Source organism: Rhincodon typus, chromosome 6 (genome assembly GCF_021869965.1).
Source record: "Rhincodon typus isolate 14 chromosome 6, sRhiTyp1.1, whole genome shotgun sequence".
NCBI classification, from domain to species: domain Eukaryota; kingdom Metazoa; phylum Chordata; class Chondrichthyes; order Orectolobiformes; family Rhincodontidae; genus Rhincodon; species Rhincodon typus.
The window spans coordinates 56848794-56861745 of record NC_063337.1 but is presented as its reverse complement, the minus strand read 5'-3'; positions in this window follow the sequence as shown (position 1 = coordinate 56861745).

The window sequence follows — 12952 nt, the reverse complement described above, 5'->3', positions numbered from 1 at the left end:
ACGTTGCGCAAAACTCACTGGTTTTTAGTTTGTGGTTCTGATAAAGGAGAGAATAAAGTGTTTTGGGATGATGGTAATAATTAAATCATTTGACTTTGACTATAAAATGTTGGGAGCTAATTGAACAAGGTTATGAAAAAAAATAGAAAATACTGGAAATATTCAGATCAAGCAGCATTTGTGTTCAACCAACAACATTTCTGGGTGATTACCTTTCACTAAAATTTTAAAAGTAGCAGCATTGGGTTATACAGCTTTAATAATTGCTAGGTGCAGTCAAGGTAATGAGAGGCTCTCATCTGTAAATCATAAGATTTTAACACATTCTTCTTGAGCACAATGTATGTTTGAACATGGCATTATTTTGGTGTGCTTCAGAGGAATCGATTCGTGCTGGGTGTATGATTCCACTGGGTATTGTCGCCGTTTTAGTATTTAAATCAGTAATTCTTCGTGTATGAGCGAAGTGCAAATTCTGACAGACAACTCGAACATGAGGCATCATATCCAAGCCTAATGTTGCTCTCTTATATTTATACTCGTATGTACTCCCAAAACTCATGAAATTACAATTGAATACAATTATACTTCCTCTTTAGACTTCCAAGCTAAAATTGGAAGAGTACCTTGAACCCTTGAACTCTTGATCTCTTCGTTCATTTCCGTAATGTTGTCGCCATGGACAATAGTCTCCTACTGCATAAAAGGCCTTTTCTTTTCTGTAGATTATAAAGTACTAATGAGACACTTATCAATAACCAAAGTGAAGGGATAGTAAGAACAAGTTTAAGCACCTCAATTGAACATATATGAAATAGTACATTTAGAAGCCAGGAGGATATACTGACCAGTTAAATTGTTTCTGTATTCACTGTATCAATCCTGTTAGCATATAAGAACCATTCTGATCCACGTTGACAATGCAGCTTTATGTGATCTTAATCCAACCACCAAACTGCTACAGACCACTGTAAATGAAAAATCAAATCATACATTCTGCCTTTTCAATGAGAAAGCAATATTCTTTGGCATGCATCTGAGAGAGATTATAATATGCTATATAAATACATATTTGATCTTTTTATACATGGTTGTGTCCTTACTCTGTTTTATGCTGTCACAAAGGAGGAAGTTCGATGAATATGGAAGCGGTGCACTATTCAACTCAATGTATTTTTCACATCCTTAAAGTGGAAATACTTTAGCATGCACTGGGTTTGGATTATTGCCTTAAATCTCACTGTATCCATTAGCCATTTTGAAATGTACACTATAAATTCTTTACTGAATATAAAAAATGCATTGTAATTGAAATTTGGATGCAGATTTCTCATACTTTTGCATCACTATGTGGATTTACAAAAAAAAATAAAACCAGACATGTTTCCTAAGGCCTGTGGTGTAAATGAAACTTTTGAAAATCCTGAGCACGTCAAGATTTTGTGCAGGAAGTTGAAACATAGATGAACAAATATGTTACTGTCCCCCAGTGTTTTACACTAAATCGTTTTTGTAATTTTAAGATAATAGATTTGAGAATGAGGAAATCTCATTTACATTCTTGAGATCAGTGCTTTCCTTAGGCTCTTGTGTGTTCATAATTTTTGACAATGGAGAATTTTAAAAATGCTTCTATGAATCAAGCTTATTTTTGGACAGCTGAACTGTTTGCTGTTTAACTATAATTTCCCTTGAATTTTATTCTTTACTAAATAAAATTTAAACAGCTACTGGTGAGATCACCTGATTGTGGAAAGGATTTATTGTTTTACAAACTCAAACTTATAGCAGCGTTGGGCTCCGTACAGGGACAGTGACTCTCATTCATAGAAAATAAAAATAAGAAAGAGTTAAGACTAAAGTTCTAAAACTGTTTTTGGGGTGACTTGGAGCATAATGGAGTTAAGGAGCTTTTAACTGTGCTGTGTAGTGAGGTGGATTTTGGGAATTCGATACAGTTATGAAACTGTTAACTTTTGCTCAAGCTATAACTTAGATGAACAGTCAGAATTTTAAAATTGGAAGTTGTATTAAAAAAAGTTGTCAGTTGATTGCAAATGGTGTTGCCTAAGAGGTGTTAATTATTGTGACAGGAAGCTGACTTAGCGGTTGTTGCTTTTCATACCTTTATCCTCAGTCTGCATAGAGTGAAGATACAAATTAGGTGCTCAGGTATATGATTGGTTATATAACTTTTTAAAATTGTTTCCCTGTACAAAAAGCCTGAAAGAAATATTTCAAATTTTGAGAATAAACTTAAAATAGTTTAACTAGATAGGAGTCAACAATTGAGTGACATTTCTAAATTTGAAGCCTTGTTAGATAAATAAAACAATGGCAGGGCAAGATGATTTGTTGCGGCTGTACGTGTACAGCTGCGGAACAGCAGTGTTGATAGTAGTCTGGGTACCTTTTGACTCAGTGTTGATTAGCTGGAGTCTGAGTTTTAGATATTAAGGTATTAGGAGTTGGTTACTTTTGTACTTGAATCCAGGGGACTAGTGCAGTCCTTTAAACTAGGTACATCAGATTTGGCCTATGGTCAGCAACAAGAGGGTATGACTGCAAATAGGCAGGTGTGGGATCCCAAAGGTTGCTGCAAAGGAGGCTCCGGGATAGTTAGAACTGAAAAAAATGATCAGCAAACTGACCATGGCATCTTGGTGGAGGAAGTAAGAAAGGAATGTACTATAGTAAGGAGCATTATAGTTTTGAGGTTTGGGACTCCAAATCAGCAATGTGCTGTGGAGCTACGTCTGAGTTATTAATTGATGTGAGGGTCCTTTTAATCCACATTTTATAAAAGTGGATGTGACCGAGATATTTCATCTTTTGAGGCTTGATTCCTGCTCCACTAACTGAGAAGTCATGGCCATGTTCAAGGCCTGAAATGGAGCCACAGTGAGAAAAGGTTTGGGAAGCACCAACATAGGTGTATTGTTGGTGCATGTAACAAAGTTTAATTGTAGGGACTTTAAACTTTATAGGCTAGAAAAAGCATATTGACAAAGTTAGTCTCTGAGATGAGTTTGCAGAGTGCATTTCTGAAACAATATGTTGTGGTACTAAGGACCGAAGCTATTTCAGATCTCTTGTCTAATGAGGAAGGGTTAATTATTAATCTCTCAATAAAGGATGCACTGAGAAATAGTGATCACTTATCCATTAGAATTCCAGAAGTTTGAACATGACAATCCAATCACAACAGAATTTTAATAAAACACATTACATAAGTTTGAGGTGAAAGCTGGCAAAGGCTGATTGAATAAATAGACTAAAATAAATGTTGGTAAATAAAAGGAAACATTTCAACAAATAATTCAAACTGGTGTAGGGTTCAAAAATATAGAGCTGCAGAGATGGTGGAAATGCTGCATATTATTATTCATATTCCTGTAGACTCCTCAACATTCCTAGATTTTGAAGTCAACAGCTGTACCCAAGGAGAGAGAACACGTGAACTCCTGTCTAGTTAGCCTGACATCAACCATTCCTTTCTGGAATCAATTTATTCAGGAAGTTCTAAGAAAACACTTGAGCAGACTATGATTACAACAAGTCAACATGATCTTACAAAATAGAAATTTTATTTAACTCTAAATAGCAGCACAGATAAAGGAGAATCAGGAAATGTATGTAGTTGAATTTCTAAATGATGTTCCGTAAGGTCCCAAGGGTGTGAGCTCATGAAAACCAAAAGAACTGTGGCTGCTGTGAATCAGGAACAAAAACAAAGTTGCTGGAAAAGCTCAGTAGGTCTGGCAGCATCTGTGAAGGAAAAAACAGAATTAACGTTTCATGTCTGGTGACCCTTCTTCAGAACCATTCCTTAGAACTTGTTTGTAAGCTCATGATGTTGGGTATGAAACATTAACATGAATAGAGAATAGAGACCGGAAGCAGAGTGGGTATAATTGAGATATTTTCAATTTGACAGACTGTGACGAGTTGAGTGCCACAAAAATTATACTGGAGCCCCAGACTTGTAATCTATACCAGTGACTTCAGATCAAGAGGAATAATGTATCCATGTTTGCCAATGAAACAAAACCAGGTAGAAGGTAACAAAGTGTGTAGCTGGAGGAACAGGAAAACTGCCATTTTGGGTTGGGATCCTTCTTCAGAAATGGGGAGCAGGAGGGGAGCTCGGAAATAAATAGAGAGCAGGGTTGGGGCTGGGGAAGGTATTTGGGATGGTGATAGGTGAATGCAGGTAGGCAGTGGTCGGGATTGGTCAGTGAGGCAAGAGGGGCAGATAGGTGGGAGAGATGATGGACTGGTTGTGTCAGGTCAAGGAGGGAGGGTTGGTTATGGGATGAGGCTAGCGGTGGGGAAACTTTGAAACTGGTAAAATCCACGTTCAGGCCATCGAGTTGTAGGCTCCCGAGGCGGAACATGAGGTGTTGCTCCTCCAGTTTGCAGGTGGCGTCGTTGTGACACTGGGCCTCCTCCAGTAGATATCCAGAGACTTTTTCCTACGGTGGAAATGACCATTACGAGGGGGCATAATTTTAAGGTGATTGGACGAAGTTATAAGGGGAGATGTTAGAAGTAGGTTCTTTACACAGTGGTGGGTGCATGAAATGCGCTGCCAGCGGTGGTAGTGGAGTCGGATACATTAGAGACAATTAAGCGACTCTTGGATAGGCACATGGATGATAGTATACTGTAGGGTATGCAGGGTAGTTTGATTTTAGTAGGATGATAGGTCGGCACAACATCGTGGGCTGAAGGGCCTGGACTGCTCAATGTTCTGTATTCTATTTGAGCTCCCCTGCCCCTCCCCATTTCTGCAGAAGGATCCTAACCCGAAATGTCAGCTCTCCTGTTCCTCCGATGCTGTCTGGCCTGCTGTGTTCCTCCAGCTCCACACTTTGCTATCCCTGACTTCAGCATCTGCGGTTCTTGCTATGTCAGGTAGAAGGTAAGCTGTGGAGAGGATATGGGATGTGAGAGATATCAGCAAGTTACCTGAGTTTTTTTTTTCGTTGACTCACTTGTGGGATGTGGGTGTCACTGATTGGACCAGCATTTTTTGCCCATTTTTTGTTGTGCTTTGAGTTTATGTTGGTGAGCGGCCTTCTTGAACTGCTGCAGTCCTTGTGCTGAAGGTAGACCCACAATGCTGTTAGGGAAGAAATTCCAGGATTTTGACCCAACAGCAGTGAAGGAACGACTATGTATTTCCAAGTCAGGATGGTGAATGGCTTGGAAGGGAGCTTGAAAATCGTGTTCACATGTATCTGCTGCCTTTGTCCTTCTCGATGAAACAGGTCATGGGATTGGAAGGTGCTATCTAAGGATTTTTGAATTTCTGCAGTGCATCATGCAGACAGTACACAGTGCTGCTACTGAGTGTCACTGGTGAAGGGAGTGGATGTGCTGCCAAATAAGTAGGCTGCTTTGTCCTGGATGGTGTCAGTTTCTTGAGTTTTGGAGCTGCACTCATCCAGGCAAGTAGGGAGTATTCCATCACACTCCTAAATTGTTCCCTGTAGATGATGAACAAAGTTGGGAGAGTCAAGAGGTGAGTTACTCATCACAATATTCCTAGCCTCTGACCTGCTCTTTGTAGCCACTGTTCGTTCAGATGAGTTTCTGATCATTGGTAACCTGCAGGATGTTGATAATGTGAGATTCAGTCGTGGTTGCACTACTGATTGTCTGAGAGTAGTGGTTAGATTATGTCATATTGGAGATGGTCGTTGCTGAGACATTACCAGAACATCCAATTTCAACTCCATTTTCCTGCCCCTTCCCCATTTCTTTGTTGATTTAAAAATCTGTCAATCTCACCCTTGAATATATATAATGACTCAACCTCTACAGCCCTCTGCAATAAGGAATGCCACAGGTTTGCTACCCTTAAAGAAGAAATTCATCTTCACTTCCGTCTTAATTGTATGACCCCTTACTCCGATTATGCCGTCTGATTCAAGATTCTCCCACAACAGGAAGCAACAGAATAGCATCTGTCAACCTCATTGCCCCTAAGAATTGGCTATGTTTTAATAAGGTCATCTCATTCATTGAATCATACAGTACAGAAGTGACCCTTCAGTCTACCTACGACTACCTACTTACACTAGTACCAATTTCCTGCACCATGCCTATAGCCTTGAATTTTATGACACTTCAAGTGCTCAACCAAGTACATTGTACAGGTTGTGAGGTTTCCTGCCTCAACGACCTTCCCAGGCCATGCATTCCAGACCTCCTCCACACTGGGTGAAAAAACATTTTCCTCAAATCCCTCTAAACTTCCTCCCTTTCACTTTAAATTATGACCCTCTGTTATTATCCCTTCAACTAAGGGGGACAGCTGGTTCCTATGCACCCTGTCCACGCCCCCCCATAATCTTAGACACCTCTATCAGGTCCCCCCATCAATGTTCTGTGCTCCAAAGAAAACAACTGAAGCTTATCCTGCCTCTCTTCATAGCTGAAATGCTCCATCCCATGCAACATTCCTGGTGAACCTCTTTTTCACCCCCTCCAATGCAATCACTTACTTAAAGTGTGATGACCAGAACTGCACACAGTATTCCAGTGGCCTAACCAAAATCCTGTACAGCTCCACTATAACCTCCCTGCTCTTATGATCTGCACTATAACTGATAAAGACAAGTGTCCCACGTGCCGCCTTAACTGTTTTATAATCCTGTCCTGCACCTTCAGGGACATGTGGACCAGCACCCTATATTCCCTCTGTTCCTCTGAGCTTCCATGTGTATTCCCTTGTCCTGCTGTTACTCCCAAAATGTATCACCTTACAATTATCATTGTTAAATTCTATATGCCACTGATCTGACTGACTTGTTTATTTCTTCCTATAACCTAACACCTTCCACCTCACTGTCAACCAGTCTCTGTGTCATACTTGCCATTTCTCTACACCGAACGTTCCCATCTGCATTATTTATGAATGCCACAAACAATAAGGGACCGAGCACTGAGCCCTGTGGTATGCCACTGCACACTATACTCCAGTCAAACAGCTTTCGACCACCACTCTATTTCCTGTCACGAAGATAATTTTGAATCCAATCTGCCAAGTTACCTTCGATTCCATGAGCTTGTGCCTTCTTTGAGTTTCCTGTGTGGGACCTAATCAAAGGCCTTGCTGAAATCCATATAAGCTCCATCAGCTAGTGTACCCTCACTTGGGTACCTGCTCAAAATTCCACCAGATTTGATAGGCATGACCTCCCTCTAACAAAGCCATGCTGACTATCTCTGATCAAACCCGGCTTCTTTGAGTGGAGATTAATGTTCTCCAACAGTTTCTCTACCACTGATGTTAGACTCACTGGTCTATAGTTCCCTTATCTATCACTATCACCTTTCTTGTAAAATGGAACCAAGATAGCTGTCCTCCAGTCCTCTGGCACCTCCTCTGTGGCCAGAAATGATTTAAAAAATTTGGGTTAAGTCTCCTGTAATTTCTTTCCTTGTTTCCTGACTCCAACACATCTGGACCTGGGGATTTCTCCACTCTTAAGTCTGCCAAAAACTCCAACACTTCCTCGCTTCTTTCATCAATCTGCTCAAGAACTTCACAGTCCATCTTCTCAAATTCTGTACCTACATGATCTTTCTGCTGAGTAAAGACAGATGTGAAGTACCCTTTAACACTCCACCAATGTCCTCTGGCTTCACGCACGGCTAGCCCCCTTGGTCCCTAATAAGCCCTGCTCTTTCCCTGGTTATTCACTTCCCCTTGATATACTTGTAGAATATCTTGGGATTCTCCTTAATCTTGCCGACCAGTGTTTTCTCATGCCACCTATTTGCTGTTCCAACTGCTTTCTTGTTTCTCTCTGCACTTCCTATACTGCTGTAGGATCTCCATTGTTTTGGTCCCTTTCTACTTGTCATACGTTTCACTTTTCCTTTTTATCCAGTCCTGAATATCCCTGGCCATCCATGGGCATCTTGCCCCTACATTTCACTCTAAAGTGAACATGTTGGGCTCTCCCTTGCACTGTCGCTCTCATCCTCTCGTTCGCTCTCACCCTCTGTCACACTCGCGCTCTCTCTCCCTTGCGCTTTCCTATTCATGTACCTGTCCAAATGTCCTTTAAATGTTGTAACTGTACCTGCATCTACCACTTTGTCTGGCAGTTCATTCCACATATGAATCATCCTCTGTGTGGAAAAGTTGCCCCTCACGTCCCTTTGAAATTTTTCTCCTCTCAGCTTAATATTATATCCTCTAGTTTTGAACCCCACCCCTAGGGAGAAGACCTTGGCTATTCAATATATGTACACCCCTTGTGATTGTATAAACCTCTATAAGGTCACCCCTCAACCTCCAATGTTTCGGGGAAAAAGATCCCAGACTATCCAGCCTCTGTGTGTAACTCAAACCCTCCAGTCCCAGAGGTTAGTGAATGGCTGGAATTGTCTATCCCAGGGACTTGTCGAGGCTAGATCACTGAAAGTATTTAAAAAGGAGGCAGGTAGATTATTGAAATGTTGGGGAGTTGGGTGCTATGGGGAGTTGAGGCCTGGGGCAGATCAGCCATGATCTGATCGAATGGTGGGGCAGGCTGAAGGGCCGAATGGCACAGTCCTGCTCCTATTTCTTGTGTTCTGCTGTACTCGTCATTATTCTGAAAACAAGCATATGTTCAGGTCACAGTAAGTGTGTTTGTGTAATACTTTCTTACAGTATTATACAGACTGTTACAATTACAGTTTAAGAATGTATAAAACTATCTGCATGACTACAGTAGCTGTGTCTGTAATGCTACGTCTTCATGATTTAAAGTTTAAGGATCTGTAATGGGAACAAATCAATAAGATCAATATTCAGGAATCCATTCATTGTGACACCATAACATAGTAAGGATCAATGTTCAGGAATTAATTCACTGAGACAGTAACACAATTAGGATCACATCAGGGGAGAGACAGATATCAGATGGGAGGGTGGGTGGTAAGGGCTTGGATGGCACCCTGGCCAATACTGTCTACGCCAGCAGTTCAAACACTAACTGCACATCCCAGCATGCCATGTAGGATCTTGTTTTGCAGAAAATGCCTGCCACTGTTAGCAATTTTTATAGATGCACCATACAAAGCATCCTATTTGGATGCATCACAGTGTGGAACGGCAACTGCTCTTCCTAAAAACACAAGAAACTATAGAGAGTCTTGAGCATTGCCTAGTCCATCACACAAACCAGCGTTCCATCCATTGACTCCATTGATACTTCCCACTGCCTCAGGAAAGCAAACAATATAATCAAAGACCCCCCACACACTCTGGTTATACTGTCTTTCACCCACTCTGTCAGGCAGAAAATATAAAAGTTTGAATACACATGCGAATAGATCAAGAACAGCTTCTTCATCACTGTTATCAGACTTTTGAACAGGCCTCTCAAATGTTAATTCTGATCTCTTTCTCTGCACCTTTTCTGCAACTGTAACACTATCATGCATTCTGTTCTGCTACCCCAATGCACTTTGTATAGCACACAAAACAACACTTTTTACTGCATCTTGGTACATGTGACAAGAAAAGCCAGTCAATCGCTTGGCCAACCACGGTTTGTAAGACCCCAGAGGGGTCTGGGTGGTATGTGGACCAAGAAATGTTGCAATTTAAATTGTCACAAGTTCGCAACCAAACACACCCCAGTCTTTACAGAGGCAGGAGGGGTTACAGTGTTTGTGGTGTGTGTCGGGCCTTTATCTGTACAAATGGCTAATCGTAAGTCCATCATGGTGGCATCAAATGGGAAACCTGGAGGGGACTGGGTGGTGTAGGGGGCAATGAAAATTTTCTAATTTTGAATTGCCACAAGCTCCCAACCAAACACACCCCGGTCTTTGCAGTGGCCTGGGGGTTATGGTGTGTGGGATCTTGCTGTGTGCAGAATGGCCAATCATAGTGTGTATTGGGAGCCTGGGAAAGGATCTGGATAATGAAGGGATTATGAAACTGTTCTAATTTGGGTTGTGATGAACTCTTTGGTTTTCTTTCTCGCAGGGGAGTCAGTTGTGTCCGGGCCCCTGTGCAGCCCCAAGATCCAAGGCCGGTTCTAGCTCCGAGGTCGCAGAGACTTGAGCATTGGTCACGGAGGAGCCCAGAGCCCAGAGCCAGGAACCCCAAACTGATGATTGGCGGCCGCTCCTGGATGAGTGATGGGGGGTGGGCAGGAGGTATGAGACCAGGCCCATGGCCCCAGCTCAGTGCGAGAATGGCGGAGGTAGGCCCCGAACCAAGACCCCAGAGCCTGTTCCAGTGATCCTGGCCAATGTCAAGCAGTGAATTGAAGATTAGTAGAGGGTAGGAAGGATGAACTCTATTGCGGTAAAGTCTTGCATTGTATTCAGTGTCTCAAGATGGCGCCTTTTGGTCTGAAATGAGAAAAATCTTCACTCAAAGGCTTGTGAATCTGCAGAATTATCTACCCCAGAAAACTTTAGATACACTATCATTGAATATACCTAAAGCTGTGATAGATTTTTGATTTCAGGGAATGAAAAGTTATTGGAAGCCCGCAAAGTTTGCAGATGAATCCCAAGATCATCCATGATTGTATTAAATGGCAGCTGAACTGGGTTCTTTGGTTTTCTGTTGTTCCTATTTCTCATATTCTTAAGTGAGTCATCCCCAAATTGCATTAGTCTTTTAAAAATCATGATTTTAAACCAGAATGTGTCAGAAGAGATGATTGAAGACACCATGGACAGTTAATGGACATTTTTTTTGCATATTGACAAGAGAGGGAAAACATTAAAATACATTAGCTTGCTTAGCTTTCAAATATTCAAGGATTGCTTATAGTTTGGAAAAACCCAGAGATGGGAAAGCTTTTAGTTTAGTTCAAAGGAAACCTAACTGAATCAAATTTAAAAATAGTTTCTCCCAGAGAAAGGATTTTGATCAGAGAAGCTCAAGGAATAACATACCTCTGTGTAAGGATCCCAGTTGTGTGAGTCAACATAACGTTTGCTGCTCACGGGAGCAGAACTGCAAAGAAGTAGTTAAGTACAGTTTTGATGGAGGACATGTTGCCTGGATTTTGATGAACTGTGTTCGGGAGTAGATGGGATTTTGTTTTGTTGCGTATTTCAAATTCTTTTAAACTGTTACATATAGATTTCTTGGTTGGCTTTATTTTGTTTTCCTTTCTTTTGTATAATAAACTTGTTTTATTGCTGCAAACATATCTGCAGCCTGGTGTACTTGGGTTTCAGCGAAAGACTGTCAAGTCAAATATTAAGAAAAAGATCTATCATCCTGGGTTCTGCCTTATCTAATAAATAACATCAGCTGGGATTAGATACCAGTGACAAATGTGAGCATCAAACAAATGCATCCTCTGCTCATTACAGGCTCTTGATGACAATAGGGTGACTGAACCCAAGAAAGTGACAGCATGAGGAATGAATCTCAACCATTAGGCAATATTGTGAATGTGTACTAAAATGAATAATTTAGCCTGTTCCTCCATTTTTTTTCTTTATAAAACTGGGAGATGCTCAACTCTCATTTAAAACGTAAATCATCTCCACCCTGAGTTTTGCAGATAAGAGGCCTTGGACCCAACAATCTGCAGCTGCTTCAACACTACCTGCTGTCTTTGTCTAGGTAGGTAAGAATATGGAGTTGAAGTTATGATCAATATCAACCATGGTCTTATTCAATGATGACCAAGCTCAAGCAACATGACGTGGTGTGATTTTGGAGGTTTTTACTCATTTAGGAGTTTGGACTTTGCTGGCTAGACCAGTGTTTATTGTCCAACTTTCCTGAATGATTGCAGTCCATTTGGGGTAGATAAACCCACGATGCTGGCAGAGAGGAAATTCCAAGATTCTGATGCGGCGACAGTGAAGGAATGAAGGAATATTTCCAGGTCAGGATGGTGAGTAGTTCGGAGGGGTGCAGGTGGTGGTATTCTCATCTATTTACTAACCTTGCCCTTCTAGATGTAGAGAGCATGTGTTTAGAAGGTGAAATAGTAGGAACTGCAGATGCTGGAGAATCCGAGACAACAAGGTGCAGGGCTGGATGAACACAGCAGGCCAAGCAGCATCATAGGAGCAGAGAGGCTGACGTTTCGGGCCTAGACCCTTTATCAGAAAAGGGTCTGATGAAGGGTCTAGGCCCGAAACGTCAGCCTCTCTGCTCTCATGTGTTTAGAAGGTGTTGTCTAAGAAGCCTTGTTGAATTTCTGCAGTGCACCTTGTAGTTGGTACACATGACTTCTCCTTCATCAGCCCTGCAGTTTGTCTTGGCGTCCCCTCTCTAGACTAATGCTCACACCAGTCTAGGGCAGCATTGACTCCAAGTGCAGGAATGTGCTTTGTAGGCTGCATATGGGAGTAGTAGCTACTGGGAGTAAGACCTCTCTGCTTCCAGTTCTAAAAAGCAGTCACATTTGGTGGTAGGCTCAACATAGAGGAGCTGACTGACAGCTCCCCCAAACGCCCCAGCTAGGCCAAACGGAGGACAGCAAAAAAAGCTGGAATTCTAGTTTTCATAAATTAGAATTGTGTTAAAATGTAGAAATTTCTCATTCCTGCATCTACATGGGATTGGGATTAGAATAGTTAGGTACTTGCTTTTTGACCACTGCAGACTTGATAGGCTGAAGGGCCTTTTTTTCTGTACTATAGACCTATTGCTCTTTGACGTATCTTCAAAAATATTAACCAAAGTCATGGTGATAGTTTGCACATACACAAGAGGGCTGTGACAATGCTGATTGGTGGTTAGGGTGAAGATTTGCATTGGTACAGTCACCACTGCCAAACAGTGGTACGTGGAGGGAGTGTTGCAAGGGACAGTAATCGCTACATCTTCCTCCTCTAACCAAAAAAAGTCACTGTGAGGACCACAAGCAAGAGAAAGTGAGTGGTCTTGCCCTGCTGTAGGTGACTACAAGGGAGAGAGCTGATTAGTGAGTAGTAGGTAAGGCAGGTAATTACT